Source organism: Eptatretus burgeri, chromosome 18, assembly GCF_056783735.1.
Source record: "Eptatretus burgeri isolate ZD-2024b chromosome 18, Ebu_testis_v1, whole genome shotgun sequence".
NCBI classification, from domain to species: domain Eukaryota; kingdom Metazoa; phylum Chordata; class Myxini; order Myxiniformes; family Myxinidae; genus Eptatretus; species Eptatretus burgeri.
In genome coordinates this window covers 27,699,513-27,725,694 of record NC_140978.1, presented here as the reverse complement: position 1 = coordinate 27,725,694, position 26,182 = coordinate 27,699,513, and the positions used below count along the sequence as shown (strand labels likewise).

At 46.0% G+C, this 26,182-nt stretch overlaps 1 protein-coding gene across 3 annotated transcripts in view; it reads left to right on the top strand.

The window, feature by feature from the left end:
- The first annotated feature begins 1,792 nt into the window (after positions 1 to 1,792).
- The window catches only part of LOC147008795 (transforming protein RhoA-like), a 64,245-nt gene continuing 39,855 nt past the window's right edge, over positions 1,793 to 26,182 (top strand). Inside the window, exons 1-2 of one of the 3 annotated variants that reach the window (XM_085864025.1) lie at positions 1,793 to 1,949; positions 17,771 to 17,912. The gene's annotated coding sequence lies outside the window, so the exon portion shown is untranslated. The other 2 variants (XM_085864026.1, XM_085864027.1) reach the window with 2 other exon arrangements.

Below are 26,182 nucleotides of genomic sequence, written 5' to 3'. Positions count from 1 at the left end.
GGCTTCTCGATTTCTGGACTGAAGTCCAAGTTCATTATTTTTCCCGCAAAAGGAAAGTCAAGGACATATCAACAACAATCGATGGTACTTCCATTAAAGCTTCCCCCGATGTATCCTTTCTAGGAATTACCTTCGACGAGGGCCTAACCTCTAGCCCCCATATTAAAAAACTTGGTGCCAGATGTGCCAAAGGCCTGAACCTTCTACGAAGTCTTGCCAGTACATCTTCGAGAGCTCATCACGAAAGTCTCCTTCTCCTGTATAAAACCCTCATCCGCTCCCAATTTTATTACGGCAGTCAGGCCTTTTGGGACATGTGCAAAACCAACCGCCAAAAGCTGGAAACCACTCAAGCCAAAGTGATACGGTTGTGTCTGGGTGCTTTTAAAAGCAAGCCAGTCTGTGCCCTCCTTGCAGAGGCTGGCGAGTTGCCCTTATCTCTCCATTAGGAGGGGTTCAACTTGAGGTACTGGGCGATGACCATTTCTGCCAGGGACAACCACCCAGGTAAAGTGCTGTTCCTGGACTGTTAGGAGTATCAAGCTCTCTGCAAGTCCTTCCTCCCTCCTCCTTTCGGACTTGTGCTTGTGAGAGCAGATAAAGAAATGGATTTGGATTCTTTACTGACTTATCCCCCGAACAAAATGGCAATTTGGCCCCCTGGACTCCAGAAACACCTCGCATCCACCTGGATCGATGGAGAAAAAGCCAGTAGGGACAATATGGTTGTAACAGGTAACCAGGCCATGGGATATATCAACACTTACAATCCTTACATGTCCACACAGATGGCTCTAAAGATCCGGTACTAGCGATAACAGCGGCTGCTTGTTATGTTCCAGATGCTGAGGTGATCAAGTCCGCGAGGCTTTCTGACCACCTTTCAGGACTCTCGGTTGAACTCTTCGCTCTCGTCTTGGTCCTCGAATGGATGAATTGACTTGAATCCCCCTGAGCTCAGTTATTTTTCTCCGATTCACTCTTCTGGTCTGAAAGCGTCAGAGTCCCTACAGTCTGGATGGAGGCAGGACCTGGTTCTTGAGGTGATTGTCCTTCTTGACATGGCCGTTTTGGAGAGGCACGGTCGTTGATCTGTGCTGGATCCCTGCCCAAAGTGCCCACGTGGGCATTGGAGACAATGAGGCCCGCGATCAGGCAGCCGAACAGGCACAAAGGTTTGATCTCGTCATCCCCAATCCCTCCGGGTCCATCAGAACTCTCCAATCCAATTAGGATCCAGGTCAACAAGAAATGTCAATCTCAATGGGTGACCTCCACCGAGGGTAGACGGTGCTTTAATGTCCACCCTTCGGTCGAGTCCTCTGTCTCGTTTCCTCGACTCTCCCGAAGGGACCAGGGAATCCTCCACAGGCTCAGACTTGCACGCTGCGCTCTAAACGCCTATTTACGTAGAATCGGTTGTCACCCGACGGAGTTCGGCAAATCGGTGTTAAAATTAAAAAAGGAAATGGGGTGAACAGTATAAAGTCCCTCAAATTTTTGTTTTTTTTTTGTATTTGGCTGTCGCCGATGGGTTTGAGTGCATGGCGTTTGGAGAGACTCGCGGCTCTGATAACACCAGTCAATACAAAAAAGAAGAAGAAGAAGAAGAAGAAGAAGAAGAAGAATCAGAGGCTTATTAGGTGGAAGAAGAAGAAGAAGAAGAGGTAAATAAGAGGAAGAAGAAGACTACAAAAACGATCTTCTGTCCATGAGAGGAAGAAGAGTTTGAATGGGTGTGGCGTTTGTAGAGACTCGCGGCTCTGATAACACCAGTAAACACAAAGAAGAAGAAGAAGAAGAAGAAGAAGAAAAAGCAGAGGAATTTAATAGGAAGAAGAGGAAGACTACCAAAAGGTCTGTTCAAGAGAGGAAGAAGAGTTTGAATGGGCGTGGCGGTCGTGGCGCTGGGGTTTGTGGGTTCGTGCTGAGTGGGACAAAGGCCTGAGGTGGGGCTCGGCCGGTGATTGTGTATTTAAAAAACATCATTTGTTACCCCCTCCTCATTCCCGCGTCCATCGGAAAGCGACGGTTTCCTTGTAACAACTTGCTCACTCTGTGCTGCGCTGAGACTCGATGTCCGCGCTTTGGCGAACACGGAAGGTTTGGTGTTTGGCGGACTCAGCACATCCGCGTGTAGGGTGGTGCCTTTTGTACTGGTGGATGCGGTTGTGGTAGTTGTGATGCTGGTCGCCTTTGTCCTTTTATTTTTGGTCGTGATTGTGGTGTTTGAAGGGGATGGTTGTGATGGTCGTAGTTGTTGTGGTTAAAATCCAACTGTCGTGGCTGTGATGGTCGTAGTTTCTGTGGTTGTGATGGTCGTCGTTTCTGTGGTTGTGATTGTCGTAGTTTCTGTGGTTGTTAAAATCAAACTGTCGTGTCTGTGGTTGTGATGGTCGTAGTGTCTGTGGTTGTGATGGTCGTAGTGTCTGTGGTTGTGATGGTCGTAGTGTCTGTGGTTGTGATGGTCGTAGTGTCTGTGGTTGTGATGGTCGTCGTGTCTGGTTGTGATGGTCGTAGTGTCTGTGGTTGTGATGGTCGTAGTGTCTGTGGCTGTGATGGTCGTAGTGTCTGTGGCTGTGATGGTCGTAGTGTCTGTGGCTGTGATGGTCGTAGTTTCTGTGGCTGTGATGGTCGTAGTTTCTGTGGCTGTGATGGCCGTAGTTTCTGTGGCTGTGATGGCCGTAGTTTCTGTGGCTGTGATGGCCGTAGTTTCTGTGGCTGTGATGGCCGTAGTTTCTGTGGCTGTGATGGCCGTAGTTTCTGTGGCTGTGATGGCCGTAGTTTCTGTGGCTGTGATGGCCGTAGTTTCTGTGGCTGTGATGGCCGTAGTTTCTGTGGCTGTGATGGCCGTAGTTTCTGTGGCTGTGATGGCCGTAGTTTCTGTGGCTGTGATGGCCGTAGTTTCTGTGGCTGTGATGGCCGTAGTTTCTGTGGCTGTGATGGCCGTAGTTTCTGTGGCTGTGATGGCCGTAGTTTCTGTGGCTGTGATGGCCGTAGTTTCTGTGGCTGTGATGGCCGTAGTTTCTGTGGCTGTGATGGCCGTAGTTTCTGTGGCTGTGATGGCCGTAGTTTCTGTGCTTGTGATGGCCGTAGTGTCTGTGGCTGTGATGGCCGTAGTTTCTGTGGCTGTGATGGCCGTAGTTTCTGTGGCTGTGATGGCCGTAGTTTCTGTGGCTGTGATGGCCGTAGTTTCTGTGGCTGTGATGGCCGTAGTTTCTGTGGCTGTGATGGCCGTAGTTTCTGTGGCTGTGATGGCCGTAGTTTCTGTGGCTGTGATGGCCGTAGTTTCTGTGGCTGTGATGGCCGTAGTTTCTGTGGCTGTGATGGCCGTAGTTTCTGTGGCTGTGATGGCCGTAGTTTCTGTGGCTGTGATGGCCGTAGTTTCTGTGGCTGTGATGGCCGTAGTTTCTGTGGCTGTGATGGCCGTAGTTTCTGTGGCTGTGATGGCCGTAGTTTCTGTGGCTGTGATGGCCGTAGTTTCTGTGGCTGTGATGGCCGTAGTTTCTGTGGCTGTGATGGCCGTAGTTTCTGTGGCTGTGATGGCCGTAGTTTCTGTGGCTGTGATGGCCGTAGTTTCTGTGGCTGTGATGGCCGTAGTTTCTGTGGCTGTGATGGCCGTAGTTTCTGTGGCTGTGATGGCCGTAGTTTCTGTGGCTGTGATGGCCGTAGTTTCTGTGGCTGTGATGGCCGTAGTTTCTGTGGCTGTGATGGCCGTAGTTTCTGTGGCTGTGATGGCCGTAGTTTCTGTGGCTGTGATGGCCGTAGTTTCTGTGGCTGTGATGGCCGTAGTTTCTGTGGCTGTGATGGCCGTAGTTTCTGTGGCTGTGATGGCCGTAGTTTCTGTGGCTGTGATGGCCGTAGTTTCTGTGGCTGTGATGGCCGTAGTTTCTGTGCTTGTGATGGCCGTAGTGTCTGTGGCTGTGATGGCCGTAGTTTCTGTGGCTGTGATGGCCGTAGTTTCTGTGGCTGTGATGGCCGTAGTTTCTGTGGCTGTGATGGCCGTAGTTTCTGTGGCTGTGATGGCCGTAGTTTCTGTGGCTGTGATGGCCGTAGTTTCTGTGGCTGTGATGGCCGTAGTTTCTGTGGCTGTGATGGCCGTAGTTTCTGTGGCTGTGATGGCCGTAGTTTCTGTGGCTGTGATGGCCGTAGTTTCTGTGGCTGTGATGGCCGTAGTTTCTGTGGCTGTGATGGCCGTAGTTTCTGTGGCTGTGATGGCCGTAGTTTCTGTGGCTGTGATGGCCGTAGTTTCTGTGGCTGTGATGGCCGTAGTTTCTGTGGCTGTGATGGCCGTAGTTTCTGTGGCTGTGATGGCCGTAGTTTCTGTGGCTGTGATGGCCGTAGTTTCTGTGGCTGTGATGGCCGTAGTTTCTGTGGCTGTGATGGCCGTAGTTTCTGTGGCTGTGATGGCCGTAGTTTCTGTGGCTCTGATGGCCGTAGTTTCTGTGGCTCTGATTGTCGTAGTTTCTGTGGTTGTTAAAATCAAACTGTCGTGTCTGTGGTTGTGATGGTCGTAGTTTCTGTGGTTGTGATGGCCATATTGTCTGTTGTTGTGATGGCCATATTGTCTGTGGTTGTGATGGTCGTAGTGTCTGTGGTTGTGGTTAAAATCAAACTGTCGTGTCTGTGGTTGTGATGGTCATAGTGGCTGTGATGGCCGTAGTTTCTGTGGTTGTGATGGTCGTAGTTTCTGTGGCTGTGATGGCCGTAGTTTCTGTGGCTGTGATGGTCGTAGTGTCTGTGGCTGTGATGGTCCTAGTGTCTGTGGTTGTGATGGTCGTAGTGTCTGTGGTTGTGATGGTCGTAGTGTCTGTGGTTGTGATGGTCGTAGTGTCTGTGGTTGTGATGGTCGTAGTGTCTGTGGTTGTGATGGTCGTAGTGTCTGTGGTTGTGATGGTCGTAGTGTCTGTGGTTGTGATGGTCGTAGTGTCTGTGGTTGTGATGGTCGTAGTGTCTGTGGTTGTGATGGTCGTAGTGTCTGTGGCTGTGATGGTCGTAGTGTCTGTGGCTGTGATGGTCGTAGTGTCTGTGGCTGTGATGGTCGTAGTGTCTGTGGCTGTGATGGTCGTAGTGTCTGTGGCTGTGATGGTCGTAGTGTCTGTGGCTGTGATGGTCGTAGTGTCTGTGGCTGTGATGGTCGTAGTGTCTGTGGCTGTGATGGTCGTAGTGTCTGTGGCTGTGATGGTCGTAGTGTCTGTGGCTGTGATGGTCGTAGTGTCTGTGGCTGTGATGGTCGTAGTGTCTGTGGCTGTGATGGTCGTAGTGTCTGTGGCTGTGATGGTCGTAGTGTCTGTGGCTGTGATGGTCGTAGTGTCTGTGGCTGTGATGGTCGTAGTGTCTGTGGCTGTGATGGTCGTAGTGTCTGTGGCTGTGATGGTCGTAGTGTCTGTGGCTGTGATGGTCGTAGTGTCTGTGGCTGTGATGGTCGTAGTGTCTGTGGCTGTGATGGTCGTAGTGTCTGTGGCTGTGATGGTCGTAGTGTCTGTGGCTGTGATGGTCGTAGTGTCTGTGGCTGTGATGGTCGTAGTGTCTGTGGCTGTGATGGTCGTAGTGTCTGTGGCTGTGATGGTCGTAGTGTCTGTGGCTGTGATGGTCGTAGTGTCTGTGGCTGTGATGGTCGTAGTGTCTGTGGCTGTGATGGTCGTAGTGTCTGTGGCTGTGATGGTCGTAGTGTCTGTGGCTGTGATGGTCGTAGTGTCTGTGGCTGTGATGGTCGTAGTGTCTGTGGCTGTGATGGTCGTAGTGTCTGTGGCTGTGATGGTCGTAGTGTCTGTGGCTGTGATGGTCGTAGTGTCTGTGGCTGTGATGGTCGTAGTGTCTGTGGCTGTGATGGTCGTAGTGTCTGTGGCTGTGATGGTCGTAGTGTCTGTGGCTGTGATGGTCGTAGTGTCTGTGGCTGTGATGGTCGTAGTGTCTGTGGCTGTGATGGTCGTAGTGTCTGTGGCTGTGATGGTCGTAGTGTCTGTGGCTGTGATGGTCGTAGTGTCTGTGGCTGTGATGGTCGTAGTGTCTGTGGCTGTGATGGTCGTAGTGTCTGTGGCTGTGATGGTCGTAGTGTCTGTGGCTGTGATGGTCGTAGTGTCTGTGGCTCTGATGGCCGTACTGTCTGTGGTTGTGATGGCCGTAGTTTCCGTGGTTGTGATGGCCGTAGTGTTCGTGGTTGTGATGGCCGTAGTGTCTGTGATGGCCGTAGTGTCCGTGGCTGTGATGGCCGTGGTGTCCGTGGCTGTGATGGCCGTGGTGTCCGTGGCTGTGATGGCCGTGGTGTCCGTGGCTGTGATGGCCGTGGTGTCCGTGGCTGTGATGGCCGTGGTGTCCGTGGCTGTGATGGCCGTGGTGTCCGTGGCTGTGATGGCCGTGGTGTCCGTGGCTGTGATGGCCGTGGTGTCCGTGGCTGTGATGGCCGTGGTGTCCGTGGCTGTGATGGCCGTGGTGTCCGTGGCTGTGATGGCCGTGGTGTCCGTGGCTGTGATGGCCGTGGTGTCCGTGGCTGTGATGGCCGTGGTGTCCGTGGCTGTGATGGCCGTGGTGTCCGTGGCTGTGATGGCCGTGGTGTCCGTGGCTGTGATGGCCGTGGTGTCCGTGGCTGTGATGGCCGTGGTGTCCGTGGCTGTGATGGCCGTGGTGTCCGTGGCTGTGATGGCCGTGGTGTCCGTGGCTGTGATGGCCGTAGTGTCCGTGGCTGTGATGGCCGTAGTGTCCGTGGCTGTGATGGCCGTAGTGTCCGTGGCTGTGATGGCCGTAGTGTCCGTGGCTGTGATGGCCGTAGTGTCCGTGGCTGTGATGGCCGTAGTGTCCGTGGCTGTGATGGCCGTAGTGTCCGTGGCTGTGATGGCCGTAGTGTCCGTGGCTGTGATGGCCGTAGTGTCCGTGGCTGTGATGGCCGTAGTGTCCGTGGCTGTGATGGCCGTAGTGTCCGTGGCTGTGATGGCCGTAGTGTCCGTGGCTGTGATGGCCGTAGTGTCCGTGGCTGTGATGGCCGTAGTGTCCGTGGCTGTGATGGCCGTAGTGTCCGTGGCTGTGATGGCCGTAGTGTCCGTGGCTGTGATGGCCGTAGTGTCCGTGGCTGTGATGGCCGTAGTGTCCGTGGCTGTGATGGCCGTAGTGTCCGTGGCTGTGATGGCCGTAGTGTCCGTGGCTGTGATGGCCGTAGTGTCCGTGGCTGTGATGGCCGTAGTGTCCGTGGCTGTGATGGCCGTAGTGTCTGTGATGGCCGTAGTGTCTGTGGCTGTGATGGCCGTAGTGTCTGTGGCTGTGATGGCCGTAGTGTCTGTGGCTGTGATGGCCGTAGTGTCTGTGGCTGTGATGGCCGTAGTGTCTGTGGCTGTGATGGCCGTAGTGTCTGTGGCTGTGATGGCCGTAGTGGCTGTGGCTGTGATGGCCGTAGTGGCTGTGGCTGTGATGGCCGTAGTGGCTGTGGCTGTGATGGCCGTAGTGGCTGTGATGGCCATAGTGTCTGTGGCTGTGATGGCCGTAATGGCTGTGGCTGTGATGGCCGTAGTGTCTGTGGCTGTGATGGCCGTAGTTTCTGTGGCTGTGATGGCCGTAGTTTCTGTGGCTGTGATGGCCGTAGTTTCTGTGGCTGTGATGGCCGTAGTTTCTGTGGCTGTGATGGCCGTAGTTTCTGTGGCTGTGATGGCCGTAGTTTCTGTGGCTGTGATGGCCGTAGTTTCTGTGGCTGTGATGGCCGTAGTTTCTGTGGCTGTGATGGCCGTAGTTTCTGTGGCTGTGATGGCCGTAGTTTCTGTGGCTGTGATGGCCGTAGTTTCTGTGGCTGTGATGGCCGTAGTTTCTGTGGCTGTGATGGCCGTAGTTTCTGTGGCTGTGATGGCCGTAGTTTCTGTGGCTGTGATGGCCGTAGTTTCTGTGGCTGTGATGGCCGTAGTTTCTGTGGCTGTGATGGCCGTAGTTTCTGTGGCTGTGATGGCCGTAGTTTCTGTGGCTGTGATGGCCGTAGTTTCTGTGGCTGTGATGGCCGTAGTTTCTGTGGCTGTGATGGCCGTAGTTTCTGTGGCTGTGATGGCCGTAGTTTCTGTGGCTGTGATGGCCGTAGTTTCTGTGGCTGTGATGGCCGTAGTTTCTGTGGCTGTGATGGCCGTAGTTTCTGTGGCTGTGATGGCCGTAGTTTCTGTGGCTGTGATGGCCGTAGTTTCTGTGGCTGTGATGGCCGTAGTTTCTGTGGCTGTGATGGCCGTAGTTTCTGTGGCTGTGATGGCCGTAGTTTCTGTGGCTGTGATGGCCGTAGTTTCTGTGGCTGTGATGGCCGTAGTTTCTGTGGCTGTGATGGCCGTAGTTTCTGTGGCTGTGATGGCCGTAGTTTCTGTGGCTGTGATGGCCGTAGTTTCTGTGGCTGTGATGGCCGTAGTTTCTGTGGCTGTGATGGCCGTAGTTTCTGTGGCTGTGATGGCCGTAGTTTCTGTGGCTGTGATGGCCGTAGTTTCTGTGGCTGTGATGGCCGTAGTGTCTGTGGCTGTGATGGCCGTAGTGTCTGTGGCTGTGATGGCCGTAGTGTCTGTGGCTGTGATGGCCGTAGTGTCTGTGGCTGTGATGGCCGTAGTGTCTGTGGCTGTGATGGCCGTAGTGTCTGTGGCTGTGATGGCCGTAGTGTCTGTGGCTGTGATGGCCGTAGTGTCTGTGGCTGTGATGGCCGTAGTGTCTGTGGCTGTGATGGCCGTAGTGTCTGTGGCTGTGATGGCCGTAGTGTCTGTGGCTGTGATGGCCGTAGTGTCTGTGGCTGTGATGGCCGTAGTGTCTGTGGCTGTGATGGCCGTAGTGTCTGTGGCTGTGATGGCCGTAGTGTCTGTGGCTGTGATGGCCGTAGTGTCTGTGGCTGTGATGGCCGTAGTGTCTGTGGCTGTGATGGCCGTAGTGTCTGTGGCTGTGATGGCCGTAGTGTCTGTGGTTGTGATGGCCGTAGTGTCTGTGGTTGTGATGGCCGTAGTGTCTGTGGTTGTGACTATCAATGCTGTGCTTGTTCCTGCGGTTGTGATGACGGATGTGCTTGTGCCTGTTCCTGTGGTTGTGCTGATGCCCATTGTGGTTGTTCCTGCTGTTGCGATTGTGGAAAAAGTATTGCACTGGTTGTAGATTGTTTGTCCTCTTTTTTTTTTATGATTTATTTCTGTTCTGCATTCATCCTCACTGCTCACCATGATGCAATGCCATTCTCGCTTCCTGCCTTTCGCTTTATTTGTCCATCACACCTCTGTCTTGTTGCGGCTCCACAGCTCGTCTGTTTGGAACCTCTGTTCCCATTTTCTCCTCCTCAAAGACATCACAAACCCTTTGTTTCGCCGTTTCCCAGATGAAAGGCCTGCCTGTCTTTCCTTTCTCACTGAACCAATTTTTCTCTTCCACTGTGACGTCTGTCTCGAGACGGTGTGCACTCAACATCTCAACCATCAATGGCTGAGCCACGGATGAGGTCACTCCATCCTTATTACGTACTGATTATGTTTGACGTACTTTATTTATTTTCGACTAATTATCAAATGTGGTGTAAAGGAATATCATTGGGTGTTCGCCGATTTACAAAACCAATATGGGAGATTGAGCTCGTGGGGTTCTGAGGACTGGCTAACATGATGGAATTGTCAAACTTGGATCCCATAAACCATTTGGTTTTGTTCTGTCCTTTACATGTTCTGTTCAAGCCGTTTGGTGGTTGTGTCGAAATGCTCATAATGGTCCTGATTCTGAGTGGTATTGTGGTGACTAATGCCCTCTGCATCCTGACCCTTTCCTCATTGTGCTGTAAACGAGCGGGCGATTCGTCTCCGACACACGACGGTTCTTTCAAAAAGCAACTTGACTTTTGTTTTAAGTACATTTTGTGGTTGTAACGGTGTTGAAGCTGGAGAAAAACTTAACCACCAATTTACTGGAGGAGTCTAGCAAACACGAATGTAAAATCTGCTCTCCGACAGATGTACGTCATGCACGGCCCGAACAATGTCAGGATGAAACGCGAGTGGTTCGGTTCCGAGATGCTGAGCAAAAGCAAAAGTAGATGTATCATTAAATAAAGCAGGGGTGATTAATTGAGGAGGAGAAGAAGAAGAAGCGGAGTGATCTGATTATGACGTACCATCCTCGATTACAGTATGTCGGTGCTGCTGAAGCAGTTTCTTGGCAAGGGTTGTATTGGGTGGTTTGCCATTGCCTTCTCGGCAGTGGTTCGGGTAGGAATTTGGAATTTGTTTTTGATGCTGGCGATAGGTCGCCTACTCGTCCCGAAGGACGCTGTGGGGTATTTAATGTCGACAGACGAGACGCCAAGTTTAATGTACATCTGAGGGACGGCGCACGCATTGATGAATCGTCGTGCCTGTGAAACACCAGGTTGATGGTTTATAGCCGGATTAGGATTCGAACCCAGACTAGACGGTTTTCAGGTGAGTGTGCGAACCTCCTAGGCCATCCTACCAGTCCGGGGGTTGGGGGGGGATGGGGTGATAGGATAGTGAGAGCGAAGGGAAATAATTTTTGGGAGGACAGGGGTAAGAGAGTGATGTTGGGTGGGGATGGACTGGTGTTCAGAATCTGTCAGAGTGTGAATGATTTGTAAATCTTTTTAATAACTCGTATAACATTGCTTCGCTGACTGTGTTTCAACGACTTTAACTTATAATATGTTTCAGTGCAGTAATCGTTGATTGGTTGGTCAGTATTTGCAAGGTTTTTATTCCAGAAACATTTTGTTTGCTGCGAGCACCCCCAGCGTTAATTTGAGTAATACGCACATTTATTTGCCAAAAGAAAACAAATTTTATGAATTCGTTTTCAATGTTCCCAGGGATCAGACTTGCTTACTTATTTACTTATTTACTTAGTTATTACCTCCACCTCTGAAGGTGAAGGAGGTTATGTTTTCACCCCTTTCTTTCTGTCTGTCTGTTTGTTTGTGTGCAGGATATCTCAAAAAGTTGTGGACGGATCCGGATGAAATTTTTTTGGACAGGTTGGGTGTGTGAAAAGGACGAACTGATTAGATTTTGGCGAAGATCTGGATCCGACTTGAATTTTTAAAGTGATTCTTCACCATTTGGAGATCAGGCTCAAAAATGATATATAGCATGATATCTCAAAAATTTATATTTCCAGATATGTTCTCATGGATCAGGCATTACAGGGCGGAGGTATGCGCTCTACCGAGTGCCCTTCTAGTTTATTTTTTTGTTCCTCTCAAGTTGCAAAATGCAATTTGCATCATTGAGTCGTGAATAATACACTGCTGTAAAGGCCTAGCGTAGCACTGGACATAATGCCGTAACGACATCGCAGATGTATCTCTGTAGCGCCCTCCCAGACGAAACACCGTCTTACTACACTGCTATTTTACTAAATCTGTCATCCTGGTGCCTCGTGTCTGGCAGTTGGAAATATGGGTTATGGTGTTCAACTACCAACAGCGAAGCTGTTGTTCAAAAAAGCGACTGGGGGGGGGCAGTGTCAGGTTGAGTGCTCGACACTGGGATGAGGTGTACGTCCGTAGAGGCCTAGCCTAATGCTTGACGTAATGATGTCCCATACGTAACACTATATAATGATGTGACACAGACAGATGGACGGACGGAGAAATCCAGCTACTTTAACATATAGATTATTGGAATTGTTGCTGCATAATCCTTTCTGTGAAATGTCGTCTATATTACATGAGGTGTGATTGCGGCAAGTCAAGTCCACATTGCGTGGGTTGTGATGCAAGGTCTGATGGGTCTGCATTTATTTTATTTATTTTTTTTCCCCTTTCTTGTGCTATGGTCACGCTGTGATCTCTCCAGATCTGCTGTATATACAGCTAAACACAAACTACCATGGGGTGTGCAAATGACAGATGAAAGTGACTGTCCCACCCAATACTTGGTTGTCAATGAAAGTACAATGCTGCCTAAAATCCACAAAACTTTGTAGTTATTTACAAAAAAATGCCATGTTACATCATGTATTTTTTTTTTTCTTGGACAAGGACTGAGGAATTAGGAAGGGAGTCCAGGACTAGACCCTCGTTATCTAATAGGATACTGATGCTTGTGACAATGACAAAGTCACCATATTCGTCACATATGTTTTTTGTTTTTTTGAAGAGGAATTATATATCAACGATTTGAAATGGAGCACTACAATTTGGTGATATGAATAAATGTTAAATAGAACTTAACGGTTACAAAATCCGCATTAAAAGGAAACGTTATTAAAAAATGATTGGTGTAACTAACTATAAATAAACACTGTGGAACCACTTCATTACCTGCGGTAATGAAACAATGGTGTCTGTCACGTTTCCTACCTCCTGTTATACACCACTTCACGCCATTGTCACCAAACGTCATAATTATTAACAATGTCTGGGAATTCCGACCGGTCAAGTCCAAAAAATATCAAATATATCGTTTTGGCCCATCTCTCAATGGTGAAGAAAAACTTTAAAAAATACACAATCGGATTTGGATCTGCACCAAAATCGAATCGGTTAGTCCTTGGTCCATAAGCTACACACCCAGCAAGTGTGGTATAACTCCGTCCACAACCTTTTGAGATACCTGCGAACAAAACAAATTGACAGACAGACAGACCGGGTGAAAACAAAACTTCCTTCCACCTTTTGTGGGCAGAAGTAAAATAGAAGTTTATTATAGATTTGAATGTAGAATCTGGGTGATGGTCGGATAGATCACCGATATCTGCAGGTAGTGCTGTCAGTACAACGGAAGTCATTTGTTCTTGAATGATAATAAAAATATCAGTTTAACCTCAGACAATTTAGGTAGCACGAAATAATATTGGGTGTGTCGGCAACCTGCTGATGCCATCTGACGACTGATACACCAACTAAACTGTTTGCAAAAAAACCCCCAAAAAACCTTTTGAACCTGGACTAGACAGGTGATGCTGTCTATACTAAAAAGTGTGTGAGTGTGTCAGTGTTTCTCCTCCATAACTCCAAAACCATGAAACGGAGCAGCTTAAAGCTTTCCATGCATACTAAGAAAACTCCAAGGGAGTGCATGACTGGAAATTGTGTGTTTGGGTTAATGAAAACACCCCTTTTGAAGATCATTAATGGCCTTATTTAATTATATCCTTTATCTGGCGCATCCTCGGTCACCGCTCTCAATGGGATCTTGTGGAATATCCTAGGTAACATCGCTGGGGTCTGAAGCCACCATATTTTTGGCCTACTCGATCATGCATTGATCTGGAACAGTCCACAATGATTTCTTAATGATAGTTTCTTCCCCCCCCCCCCCCCACTTTCCTCACTCATATTATCAAATGCTTGTTCATCATAACTACGAATTGCTGGGTAGATTGCAATGCTTATAAACACCTGGAGACATCAGCGTTCGTTGCTTTATTTAATTTCCGCACAAGCGATCACTGTGAGAATCTCTTGAACTTAGTAGAATTACAAAATTTAAGTTTCAGAATCGAACTTGCAAGCGGTTCCGACTCCTAGAAAAGGGTTAATTTGATAATTAATAGTTTTGGGTTTTTCACGGAGGTAGGTGTATGTTTAATATGACTGTTCGGTGATTGCTATTGGCGTGCCAAGCGAGCCGTTTCTTATGAACCATTTCGTTGGAGTGCTTAAGTCACTTGGTGAGCACGCTGCAATATTGTCACCGAACACTGTATATTGATTGACTTGAACAAAGTTCAGGGTTAACTCACCTGCATTGGCCACGTAGTGTTCTGCAGTGAAACAGACGGCGGCTGGCTCGCTGAAAATGTGAAATTTTGTTTTTTACAATGTTTCCCCTTTTTGTTCTTCCATTATACAACCTGTCACTTTGACATTGATGCATGTAAAAACAAAAAATTCAAACCTACACATCTCACCGACTGAGCTGCGCGATAGCGGGCGGTCCATCGGGTGGTGCCTCGCCGGCTGGAAATGTTGTGCGATTTCATTTTTTGACATCGCTTTATTTAACTTTTTTGTGATGTATTTTCATTTTCTACCTGTCACTTTGACACTCGTACATTAAAAATAAAAACACCTCCACCGACCTCGTGTTCGCAGTTCCTTCATGTTGGTTTGAGCTGTGAAAAGCGTTGTCCGACATTTTGTGAAAAATTACATTTTGATGATTTTTCGCTTGAATTCCATATTTAAAGAATTGCATTTGAAAGGTAAGCCTTTCTGGTTCTTTTTTACCTCCGCCACTGAAGGTGAAGGAGGTTATGTTTTCACCCCTTTCTGTCTTTGTTTGTTTGTCTGTTTGTTGTGGACTTTATCTGTACGGAATTTGGAACAGGCCATGTTTGCCCTCACCTGGTGATTTAACAAGCTTGGTGGGAAACCAACCATTACCTTTTAAATGTGAAAAAACAAATTTAATTGATGCTTTCATGGGGTTGGGTACACCTGGAACATATGACGTCAATAGTTGATGCTCGGGTAATTACCTTAATATGCTCGGGTAACACCACCTTGGCATGGTGAGGATGGAGGTACAGACATACAGGTAAAGTAGTTATGTTTGTGGGGTAGATGGAGGAACTTCATGGGAAAGATAGGATCATATGGAGTTGCTTGGCCCGTGGATGTGTAGGAGACAACTCGATGTAAATAAAGTAGGGAGACTGTGAGCTTGTGTTGCGTGTCACCACATTGGGGGGGGGGGGGGGTTGGGTGTGTCTTGTGTTAATTAGATAGGGATTAAGGATAAGTCCCCCCAGTGTGTAATTGCTCCCCTGTGACTTTTCCCGATGTTTTTTTTGTATTACAAACGAGAAATGGAAGAATTGTGTTTTTTTTTTTTTGTTTGTTTTTTTACATGACCAAGTAGGCAAGAAGCCCTGCCTCCAAGGGTGACAATGGGTCAAGTCATGCCCCCGAGACTGATTTATTGATGGGCGTGACGTCGGTGGCAGGAAGAAGAGCTCAAAGCGAGAGAGGCAGAATCTCCGGTTGAAAGAGCAGGGCACTATGGCTGGCTTTCCTTCGATGCATGAAGAAGACGGCAAGATGTTGTATTAGTGACTGAGGTGAATTGGCGCGCGTGGTGGAGCAAGACGCTAGGCATCGACTATTGGCTTATCGTGAGAGACCGACCTCAAAGCCTCATGTTTCTCACCAAAGAGAGCAGCTGCGTCGGCCAGCGCGATCGACGAGGAAGCCACGTGACGGTTCCTGAGCCCTGGCGTCGAGTGCCATCTCCGAATTACCTTCTGTACATCTCTTCCCTCCCAGAGAGCGACTGGGTGCCATTTTGAGTGCTTTTTCCCCGCACAGTGACAAAGCGGTTTTGGTGACCTTCACGGCTGAGGAGCCCATCCCTGGGAAAACAGCTAAGTGCCGGGATAAAGGAGGGATTTTTAGATCCTTGTGGAGGATCTCTAAGTCTTACTCACATTGTTCTTCATCTTCTTCTTGTGGACTTTTTTTGTTTCACAGCCTACAGTTTTCATCAACTTCCTGAAACTTGGCATACATATGTAAAAATACCCTCCGCAGACAGTAACCATCTCCGATTTTGAAAATTCCTCCTAGAAAAAAAGTTGTGACGTCAAAATATCTCCGCTAATGGAAATCACCTATCCCATTATCTCCGAAACTAGGCAAGCTGTTTGAATTTTGTTTGAGGGAATCAAGCCGGGCATTAGCTCAGATAATTTATCACAAACCTGATACATCACAATGACGTCATATTCGTTTTTATGACGTCATCATGATGAGGATCTTAACTCATTTGAGCTTGTTATTTTATTATTCTGTTCCCTTGTCTGTATTTAAGTCTGCGTGGAGGCGCCTCAATTAGATTTAGATTTAGTTTACCTCGCGTTTTTCTTTCATTATTATAATCTGAAGTATTGTCATTGTACATATTTAATTACCCTCATTAAATTATCCATTTAATTGAATGTCATTTGCTTGTGTCCGTGTATCTGTTGTGGGTCGAGTACAACCCGTGTGCCTCCGTCCTTTACCGCCATTTCTTTCCCGCGCACGTATTAATCTCCGGGTGTCTCAGCTGTGGGCCTCCAAGGGAGAACTGTTTGGCCATCCGTCCAGGTAGGGGCGAAACCCCTGGACACGACAGGTTTTCACTTCTATCCTCAGCAGCAGTTCGAGCGATCGTGTTTTCCTTTGTCCTTGTGGCTGTTTCTAAAGCAGTTGGTTATCTTTATATGAACCAGGCTTGCTTTAGAATCGTTAGGAATTTCTCTTTGTGACTTTCAAAGCTGATAACACTATTTCCAAGCCATTTGTCACATTAATATGTTTTCTAAATTGCAGAGCCAAATTTTTTTTATTTTTTTTTACCTGACATGATGATTGATTGACACAGCTCTGACGTGATGATTGGCTGCTGTTTATAAATAATGATGTTTATGCACATCTTGAAACGTTTTTAGCTCACCTGTTCGAAGAACAGAGAGCTATAGCGATACACCCGGCGTGAGCGTGAAAATGTTAACGTTTTTGGTGCAAGTTATTTCCTTTCTAATGTTTTTATCGACCACACTATTTTTTACTGATTACAATATACATATATTTAAAATCATTTATTGATATTCCCCAAAAACAAGGGTGAAAGCTGCTCAAGATTTTTGGGTTGGATACAGTACGTACTGTAGTCGGTAATCACACTGACTCCAAACTGCCGATTACCGAAAAATTGACGTGTGTGCGTGTACGTGTACACACATACGTATGGGGTTTCAGAATGTGTGGAATGGAGTCCTCAAAGGGTGGACTCCTAAAGTATCCACCTTTATTTCGGTAAGGGGTCACGATTCATGGACCAAGCTGTGAAGTTTTGTGCCTAGGACTCTCTTCAGGATCGTCGCTGAGCCCTGGACAGCTTCTAAATGTAGTTTGTTTGTAATAATATTCCCAGGGAGGGTTTTTAAATATCTCTGTGAGGTTCTTCATCATCATTCCCCTAACTCCAGCTATCACTGGTCCAACTTTGGCATTCTTCAGCTTCCAGGATTTTTTCACTTCATTCTTGAGGTCTTGGTATTTCGTCATTTTCTTGATTTCTGCATTGTTAGTCTAAAATCACTGGGAATAACACCTCAATCAGCAATGCCTTCTTTCTTTTTTTTTGTGCCGAAGTATGATATCTGGTTGTAATGCTTTGTTTTCGATGTTCATGCTCCATTGGATCAAGTCATGTTTTCAGTGATTGATTTTGGTTCATGTTCCCACAAATTTTCTGGAACTGGAATATAAAAGGTTTAATGTTGTGACATGTTTTTTTTGTGTGTGTGTTCCGTAGTTAAGCATCACATATCATTTTCTTTACTAAAGTCACCTCCACCACTCATCTGTCTTTCTTCTTTTTTTTTTTTCTCCTCTCTCTGTCTCTCTTTCTTTCTCTATCTATTCCCTCTTAATAAAATGCAGCACTCTCCCCTCTCACCTCTGTCGCTCTCTCGCTGTCCATTTGTGTGTCTCACTCTCATGCAGCCCCTCCTCGCTCCTCGCACTCCTTACTCCCACAATGTATAGCAACGTTTGGTGCGGTGCCACTCTCCCCTCCCCCTTCCTAGCTCCCCTTTCCGAGCTCCCCCTTATTCATCCTCTCTGCCTCCCCTTCCCCTTCCTATCTCTCCCTTATTCATCCTCTCTGCCTCCCCTCCCCCTGTCTCCGTACACCTACTCTCCTCTCTCCTCTCTCCTCTCCTCTCCTCTCTCCCCCACCCCCCCCCAACCTATTGTCCCCATCAGCAAAGCGACAGTCTGTATTTGCTCCTATTAGATAAATGATGGTTTTGTTAAATAATTTTCTTTTTTAAACTTGGGTTATTGCAGAACACAAGACTGTTGGGCCTCAACATCTCGTTTTGATGCCTCGTGCCGTCTGACGAAGTCTGTACTATGCAGTGTTGAGCAGAGCCAAGTGGGTGGGACTCAGGGATCTTGGCCCATATTGGGAGAAGATCGATTCATTCAGGTAATTCTCCACATCTATTTGTGTGCAATGAAAAATCAGATCTTTAGAGGATAGCTCTGAAATAATCATGGTCTTTGCCTGACAGTGAGCCTAATATGCTTTGTTGCAGAGAGTAGTTGTTGGTAAAATGTTACAGAAGATTGGCCCAGGAGATCCATGTTTCCAGACATGTTTGATGGCACTCATCAGGACTCTCTTGTTCCCAGGGAGAAGTTTTAGCCTAATCCTTGTCTTCCAGGCAGAGGTTTTTCTCAACATTCTTCATGTGGCACCATCTTCCTGCAGCAAATGCATTCCATACTGCAAAATACCTCGCTGGTAAACAAGAAACCCTCTTCCACTACACGTCAGGGAACATGAATTGAGAGCTGCGGAAAGGTCGACCTCCGCCAAATGATATGCAAGAACTGCAACAAAATCTGAATCGGACTGTTGTACAGAATATGAAAGCTGTGATGCCTGCACGTGCTGATGACAGACTACCAGATGCTAATACATCATCTAGTCCAGTTGATTATGTTCAATAACCTGTGATATTGAAATGTTATTTGTTTATATTCTCGCAGGGCACTCTTCATCCTTGATCCTTGACAGGGAATTGTGGAAGTGTCGATTGATTTCCCACCCCACCCACCCCCGCTCACCCACCCCCGCTCACCCACCCCCAATTTAGAAACAGGTTATCTTTTATGTGCAAGGTGACTGCATTAACAGTTTAATTACTATTTGATATGCACGTTCTGCTGCTATAATGTCAGATTTTTATACGCTATTGGCTTAATGGTTAGGGTGGCTGGCTTAAGATCTTAGGGTCTTGAGTTCAAGCCCCGTCATTCTATTGAATTAACACCAGGTGGGTTGACTCAGCCTGTCATCCTCCTGAGGTTGGCCAAATGAGTATCAGCATTCTGGTAACGGGGAATTGCATCAGTGGCACAGCCACAGGCTGCATACAAATAAATAGAAAGTCCTTGTATTTTACTGCGTTTGTCTGGAGAAAACGCTTGTTCCATTTTTCCAGCTCTCAGTTCCTTATCCCCTTGATTTAACTCGTGTCGTACCGATAATAGCTATCATAAACAAACCAATATGCTTCCTTTGTAGAATAGCGGTATCGGTACTGGCACCACATTCGTATACCGATAACAGAGCATCATGCATATTAGAGACCAGAAGAAGCAGTCATTCATCCTGAACTACTTCAGTTTGGGGAAGACTCAAGTGGGTTTTCTGTCTTTCATGCTCGACAACAATCCATTTCACGCGGAGGAAAGACAACAAACTTCATGCTTCATTTGAGTAACAAGCCTGAGCAAAATTTCCAGAAATATGAAGAGGTGCTGAAAGCATCAGTCAAAAAAAAAAGGAGATAAAACAAGGAAAAGACAGTTGCCATTTGAAGATGGTGCAGATCTTGGATGATTTTGGGATATGAATGATCTTAGAACCCAGCATTTCCATCAGTCAGTGAAATGATAGCGATGGATCAACTGTTCTCAATCGTTGATGATGGAGGATTTTTTTTTTCCACTTGCTGAAAGCTCTTGAGGCATTCCACTGTCTTCCTAGTAGTTGCTATATGACAGAGACTGTTGCCACACAAATTTAAATGAGGGTGTGAAGTCAGAGGTGTGAAATCAACTTTGAAACATTTCCTGGTTTGGTTTCGCTACTGACATTTGGAGTCCTGGGATAAGCTATGACTCCCTCCTGAGTTTAACAGCCCAGTGTCTCAGTTGGTGTACAGTAGATTAAAGAAAAATCGTTCAGATTGTGAAAAAAAGTGTGAAAATTGGCATACATGTCCATTTTTAGGTCATCTCTACCGAGATGACCTAATAAAGCCAGACCGAATGTCCGTCCGTACGTCCGTCAATTTTTCTTTCCGATCTTGATGAAACTTAGTATGTGGGTTAGAGGTCGATGAGTGTTGCACAATGATATAACTTTTGTCCGGGTTCAAGGTAAGGGACGAGGTCACGTAAGTTATAAAAAATCGCCATTTTCAAAACCTATCTAGTCTGCCATTTTACAAGATATTCGGCAACTGTTTATTGATTATGATAGTAAAAAATATTATCTTGTATCTAACCGGACAGATTTTTTAATTTCCTTCCCGTTTGATCGTCACGTGATCTGGAAGATTACCAAAACGCCGATGCGATTTGCAAAGAAGGAAGGAAGGAGAAATGAAATATAAATATAAAACACATATTTAGCCTTTTATATTTATACATTTTCTGCCGAAGGTGCAAAAGTTTCAAAACCCGAAATGTAAATGTCGGCATTTATTTTCAAAATATAATTTCGTGCGCGCGCACCAAAATGCCGAGTCATCTTTAACCAAACTGCACAGTAGTCCGGTCATGGCGTCTGAGCAGTGGCCAGTGTGGTTCAGATTGACTGGTTTCTGGGGCGAAGGTGATTGTTAAGAAGTATGTCGGCGGTATAAATTCGAGTGACTGTATTGGTGATTTAATCATGCAACATCTTGACAACGAATATCCTGGCTGAACGATTGCATCAATTCAGTGCATCAGCAGGGATGATTCGCAGGCTCCTCTCGATCGTGCCGATATCTAACATAATCACCGGCGGACATAGGGCTGCACGCTGTGGGACGAGACCACGGATCCCAGATGAGGGGATAAGTGATAAATTATGCTACATGCTTCGGGCTTTCTGATTAATATATCAATGAGTACATTCCATAATTAATAATTAATGAATCTGGCATCCAAAATGTTTTTTCATACCTGACATGTTACTTTGTGCAGTGTCACGAAATTTCTGTGGAATTAATTAATGAATTTGCTTGCTCTAACGATTTTTCAAACCTCAATATCTCTATAAATACTTGACCAATTTTCATTCTGAAAGTTGCATTATAATCAGTGAAGAATAATATACAGGATTATCATAATCTCCGAGAGCTAAGCCTATTTTTTTCGTTTTTTTTTTTTCTGCAACCGGAAGTGAAATGTCCCCAGAGAGTGGACAGACCGGAAAACCACGTATTGCACTTACTGGTGATTCTGATGTGTTTATCCGGGTACTAAATGAACAATACATATTTATTAATTATGTCATTAGTAGTATTATCCTTGTGTATCTCTGAACTATTTCAATCTAAACGGTTAGTTTGGACTGTTTCGCGGTTACCTGAACTGAACATTAAGAACTTGTGGTCTTATCGAGATGACCTTCACCCCCACACGGAGGTAATTTTTATATGTTCTTTCATATATGAGCAGGACACAGCTGATCAGAATACATTTATGGCCGCCATCTTGAATTCCAAAATGGCTGCCACTGAAAATAATATTTTACGATATCTCGGTCACCAAGAGACCTCGCAAAATGAATAAATAGTCTAATCCAATGTTTTCACACACAAGGAATCCAATAAACACTTAAATACTCTATTGTCAGTCTTTCTGCTTTAAAATGACATATAAACTGTCCCAAGTACAGTTCATCTGGTCAAGATACAGTTCTGACTTCAATCTATCTGATAACATGTTCCTGCACAATGGCAAAGTTCAGTGCATGGGAGAGATGCACAGAAACATTTGTATGGTGGTCTGCATGCCTTTTTGCAGCCGCATTTGATCAGCTCTATGCAGGATTTGGCCACCTCGGCAAGTGCTGTCCAGAAAGGTATCCACTGTTCAATGGCATTCTTCGTCCATCCCCAGTCGCATGGGCTTGGTAACTGCTGCTTAGATATCAGCGCTTGGCCCCAGATGTGTCCTGCCTGGTATGTCGACCTCTTGATGTGTTCCGTGAGGGCTGCCTTTGTGGGGGTATGTGATCTATTTGTCTTCCTTGCCTGATTCACCTCGGTGCATTCACTGGTTCAATCATAAAGACGTATGACGAACCTTTCCAGTTGACACACATTTTCATCTGAGACTGATGAAGGCTCTTGGGATAAACTCAAGAAAGTGTCTCTTATATCAGGGAAATTGGTCCAGGTGTCCCAAGCAGTTTTCTTCCCAATACCACTGAATGATGACGACGTGTCACAGCCAGTGAAGGCATGGAAGAACAGAAGAGCTTTGGCCTTATTTTCACCAAGACTGCTTGCAATCATGCAAGCCGGCATTAACCTGTAGTGTTTCTTGACTCCATACGCAACCCATAGTTCGTTAAGGGATAAAGCGTGAAATATGGCAATTGCAAGGACAACAACATCAGTGTCGACTGACCTGATCAGGATTCTGTGATGGCCATTTTGTCCACAATGGAGAGCATGCAAGAATAACCTTGTATCGGCTTCTTCATCGTTGCATGGAGCAAGAGAAGATTCTATGTTGTACTCTTGGGAAGAGATGACATTGGTATCATGTGTGCTATATCGCTCCTCTTGTGTGGATAACTTAGCGACGCACTGTGACAGGAACTAAGTGGATTGCATCATCATCATCATTGTTGGAGCAAGCGATTTTAATCGCTTCTCCAATGTCGGAATTAAGCATGAGGACCACATCTCTTCCTTGAGTTTGAGCTCTCATATCTGGGATTAAGCACAACAGTCTCGCCTTCAATCATGTTGTGTTGACCTTTCCAGAAAAGTCTGGATCTTCTTCTCTTAATATGGACTCGTAGAGTCGCCCCGTATCTAACAATCTGAAGACCGGCAACGTTTCAGCTTGGCAGAATTCTTCTATGTATGAAACTAGCTCACCAAGTATTAGACTACCGACTTTAGTGCTTTCAGTGTCTCTTACATGCTGAGCATTATGTTTCGCACACGGTTGGTGACGGAAGTCAGACATGATGGATGATACCTAGCATCTAAGGCATGCATGTCACCTTCGGAGAGCTTTTCCAACAGTTTCCTATCTTTTAACACGTGTGAATATCGACGAACTCGAATATTAATTTTGTCAGTCCTTGCATCATCGAGATACTCATTTGTATCATCTTCTTCACAAAAGAAACAATTAGATGTCCTTGCCATTGAACCCACGCTGCGTCGCCTGGTCTTAACAGGACTTGTCTCCTATTCCAGGTTTTCTTTTGACTTCTTTTTCTGAGCACGTTGGAGCTTTTATTTGTCAAACCTGTTTATACAGCTTTTGTGCCATACTGCCTGGTTTGTTCTGAGCGTGGCTTCAATGCCATCTCCACTGTCCCACTTCACAATGTCAGTATCCTCTGGTAAAGCATCAATTTGATGAAACTCCAAAATATTCTCAGCAATAGTTTGTAGCCACATTCTTTATCACTTCCTCTATATTTAGCTATGCTGGGATTAACAAGCTTTTCTTCGGTGTCCTGTTGGCAAATTGCATACAATTTCCAGTCAATCAAGGCTGTTTTCTCTGGGCATTGTCTTTTTAGAAGATGCACCTTCACCAGCATCGATTATCTTCCACTTTTTGGACATCGTTATAGCATGTCAGTGCAATGGTATCACCGTATCAAATGTCCTGAAAAAAGGGGGAAAAAAATGTTAGTCTACCACCTTTACAATTTACAACATATATTTCTACTTGTACACATCTATACATGCATACATCTAATTATTTTCAGACAGCAACTGATTTTTAGTGCATCAATTGCAATACAGATCACATTCTTGCATGCAAAGGGTGATGGTGATTGACCCACACACAGGGACGTTCTCTGGAATACATGGATCGACTGACAGCTGGAACGACCACGGACCATAATTTCAGAGCGAATGACAGACAGACTCTTAGAATTATAACACCTTTCAAAACATTATATTGAAAATTAAATTGGATAAAGCCATTTCTACACACTCATAGCATTTGGATATCAAACGTCGGGCAAACACTTTTAAGTATTTAGTTGTTTATGAAAGGGTCTCATTTCGATTTTAAAGCAGAAAGACTGAAAATGGAGCATTATAAGTGTGTTTATTGGATTCCTTGTGTGTGAAAAAATTGGTTTAGACTCTTTATTCAAGTGCTTCAGCCTCTTGGTGACCAAGATATCGTAAAAATAGTTTTCTGTGGTGGCCATTTTTAAATTCAAGATGGCGGCCGTAATTGTAGTCTGATCATGTGTGTCCTGCTCTGATATGGAAGAGCATATAAACGTAGTCATGTGCACCAGTTTTCACATTTTGAACGATTCTGGTGAAATGTTGACTTAATCTACTGTCCTAAGTGAATCTCACACAAAGAGTATCTTTGTGCCAGATACGTTGAGATGTTTGAACAATGGCATATCAAGAGGCAGAAACTTCACCTTTATCGTATTGACAACGCGGCCAACATGAGCAAGGTTATGAGGAGCGGCTCATTTCCAGATCTGGGTTACTTTGCTCGTAACCATCACTTGTACATGGTGTGCTGTCACAAAGACCTGTTATTGAGAAGATATTTGCTGAGCATGTTGTCCCATTTATGGAGAGGCACTCTTGTCGGGCTGAAACGTGCCACCATCCTGTTTTTGGCTCGTCTAGCCAAATGATAGCTATCTGCACCACCAACTTCTATCCCTTCAGAAGGTTTGTTTTCCACTGCTGGAGACATTTATGATTAGATGAACGAGAACAGCACTTGGTAGAGCGCATACCTCGGCCAAGCTGAACAGTATCCCACTGATGGGTCGGATCTTCCTCCGGACCTCAACCAAATTCTAATCGGCTTGTTTTTGTCACTCTCTTCCACCAAGTTTTGTCATCCATCCACAACTTTTTGAAATATCATTTTTGGTCCCATCTCTTAATGGTGAAGGAATCGCCAAAAAAATTCTCGTATCTATGTCCAGATCTTCACTAAAATGTAATCAATTCATCCATGTCACACATCTAGCAAAGCCTGGTGTTGGCTCAGTGGTTAGGGTGGCGGCTTGGGATCCTAAGGTCCCGAGTTCAAGCCCCGTCGGCCGCTGAATTAATACACCAGGGGGTTGACTCAGCCTGTCATCCTTCCGAGGTCGGCAAAATGAGTACCAGTTCCAGTGTGTGTACTGGTAGAGGGGCACAGTCCCGCTTCAAGTGGAAGAGGGGCACAGACACAGTCACGCTTCAAGAAATGATAGCTACCCCGGCAGCTAAGCTGCCATATGATCCACCACCACACATCTTGCTTATCCACCAAGTTTTGTCCAAATCTGTCCATAATTTCTTGAGATATCCTGTTCACAGACAGACGAATGAAAACGTAACCTCATCCACCTTCGTTGGCGGCGGTAACTACACTCCGTGGCAAAAACCAAAAAAATGAGCCGTCAATTTTTTAACCTTTTCGTCATAACTAATTTACCATACATTAAAGTAACCACCAAAACACCAGAACATGCAGAAATAACTGTCCAAATCAGTATGAAATAGCTTGTCCCTTAGTTTTCTTTAAATAATCCAGTCTTTTGGTCAAACTTTCAGAAAGCTTCTTGCACCAAGAAATGTCTATATTGTCCCATTCATTTTAACAGTTTCCCAAAATTGATCAGAATTTGCAAATTTCCTTCCAATAGGATTGTGCTGAATATAGGCCAAAAAATTATCAATAAGAGTTCAAATTGGGACTCTGAGCAGAGAAGAACACAAGTTTCAGGGACTTTTTCTCCAACCACGAGCCTTCGGGACCCCCATTCCTTGATGATAGGAGGAAAAGCACAGGGTAAACTTCCTGGGTGAGATTGTGGTGGTGTTGAGGTGTCATCCACAAGGCGGTCCCTTTGGGTGGGTGCCTGAAATGTCCTATCCCGAAGAGAGGATGATCACCTGTCTCTGTTATCACCTGAGCTCAAGCGTTTCAACATTGGTATTACAGCTCTCTCTGAGGATCGGAGGCCAGATAGTGGTGAGATCATGGCGGTTGGTTACACCTACTATTTGTCTGGTCGCTCTGATGGTTGCCATGCCCAAGGAGTTGCTGCAGCTGTATCCAATAAGCTGACTCCAATGATAGAGGTAACACCGATCCATGAACGTTTGATGACACGAAGGATTTATCACTCCTTGGGTGTCGTTTCTCTGGCCTCTGTACTCTGCCGGTCAAAAGTTTGAGAACACCCCCATTTTTCCAGTTTTTACAGAAATTTAAACAGTGTAATGTTTCAATGTACTCTGAAATTAAAACATCGAACAAATAAACAATTACAGATTAAAAAAAAAGAAATCATGGAATCGTTTTGTTGAACAAATTTTAATCTAAATTTTTGACTCTTCAAAGCAGCCACCTTTTGCAGATATAATAGCCGAATGTACTCGTGGCATTCTTTCCACCATGGAAATCAAATATTCTTCGGAAAGTTATTCCGAATATTGTTGCAGAAGTTCCCAC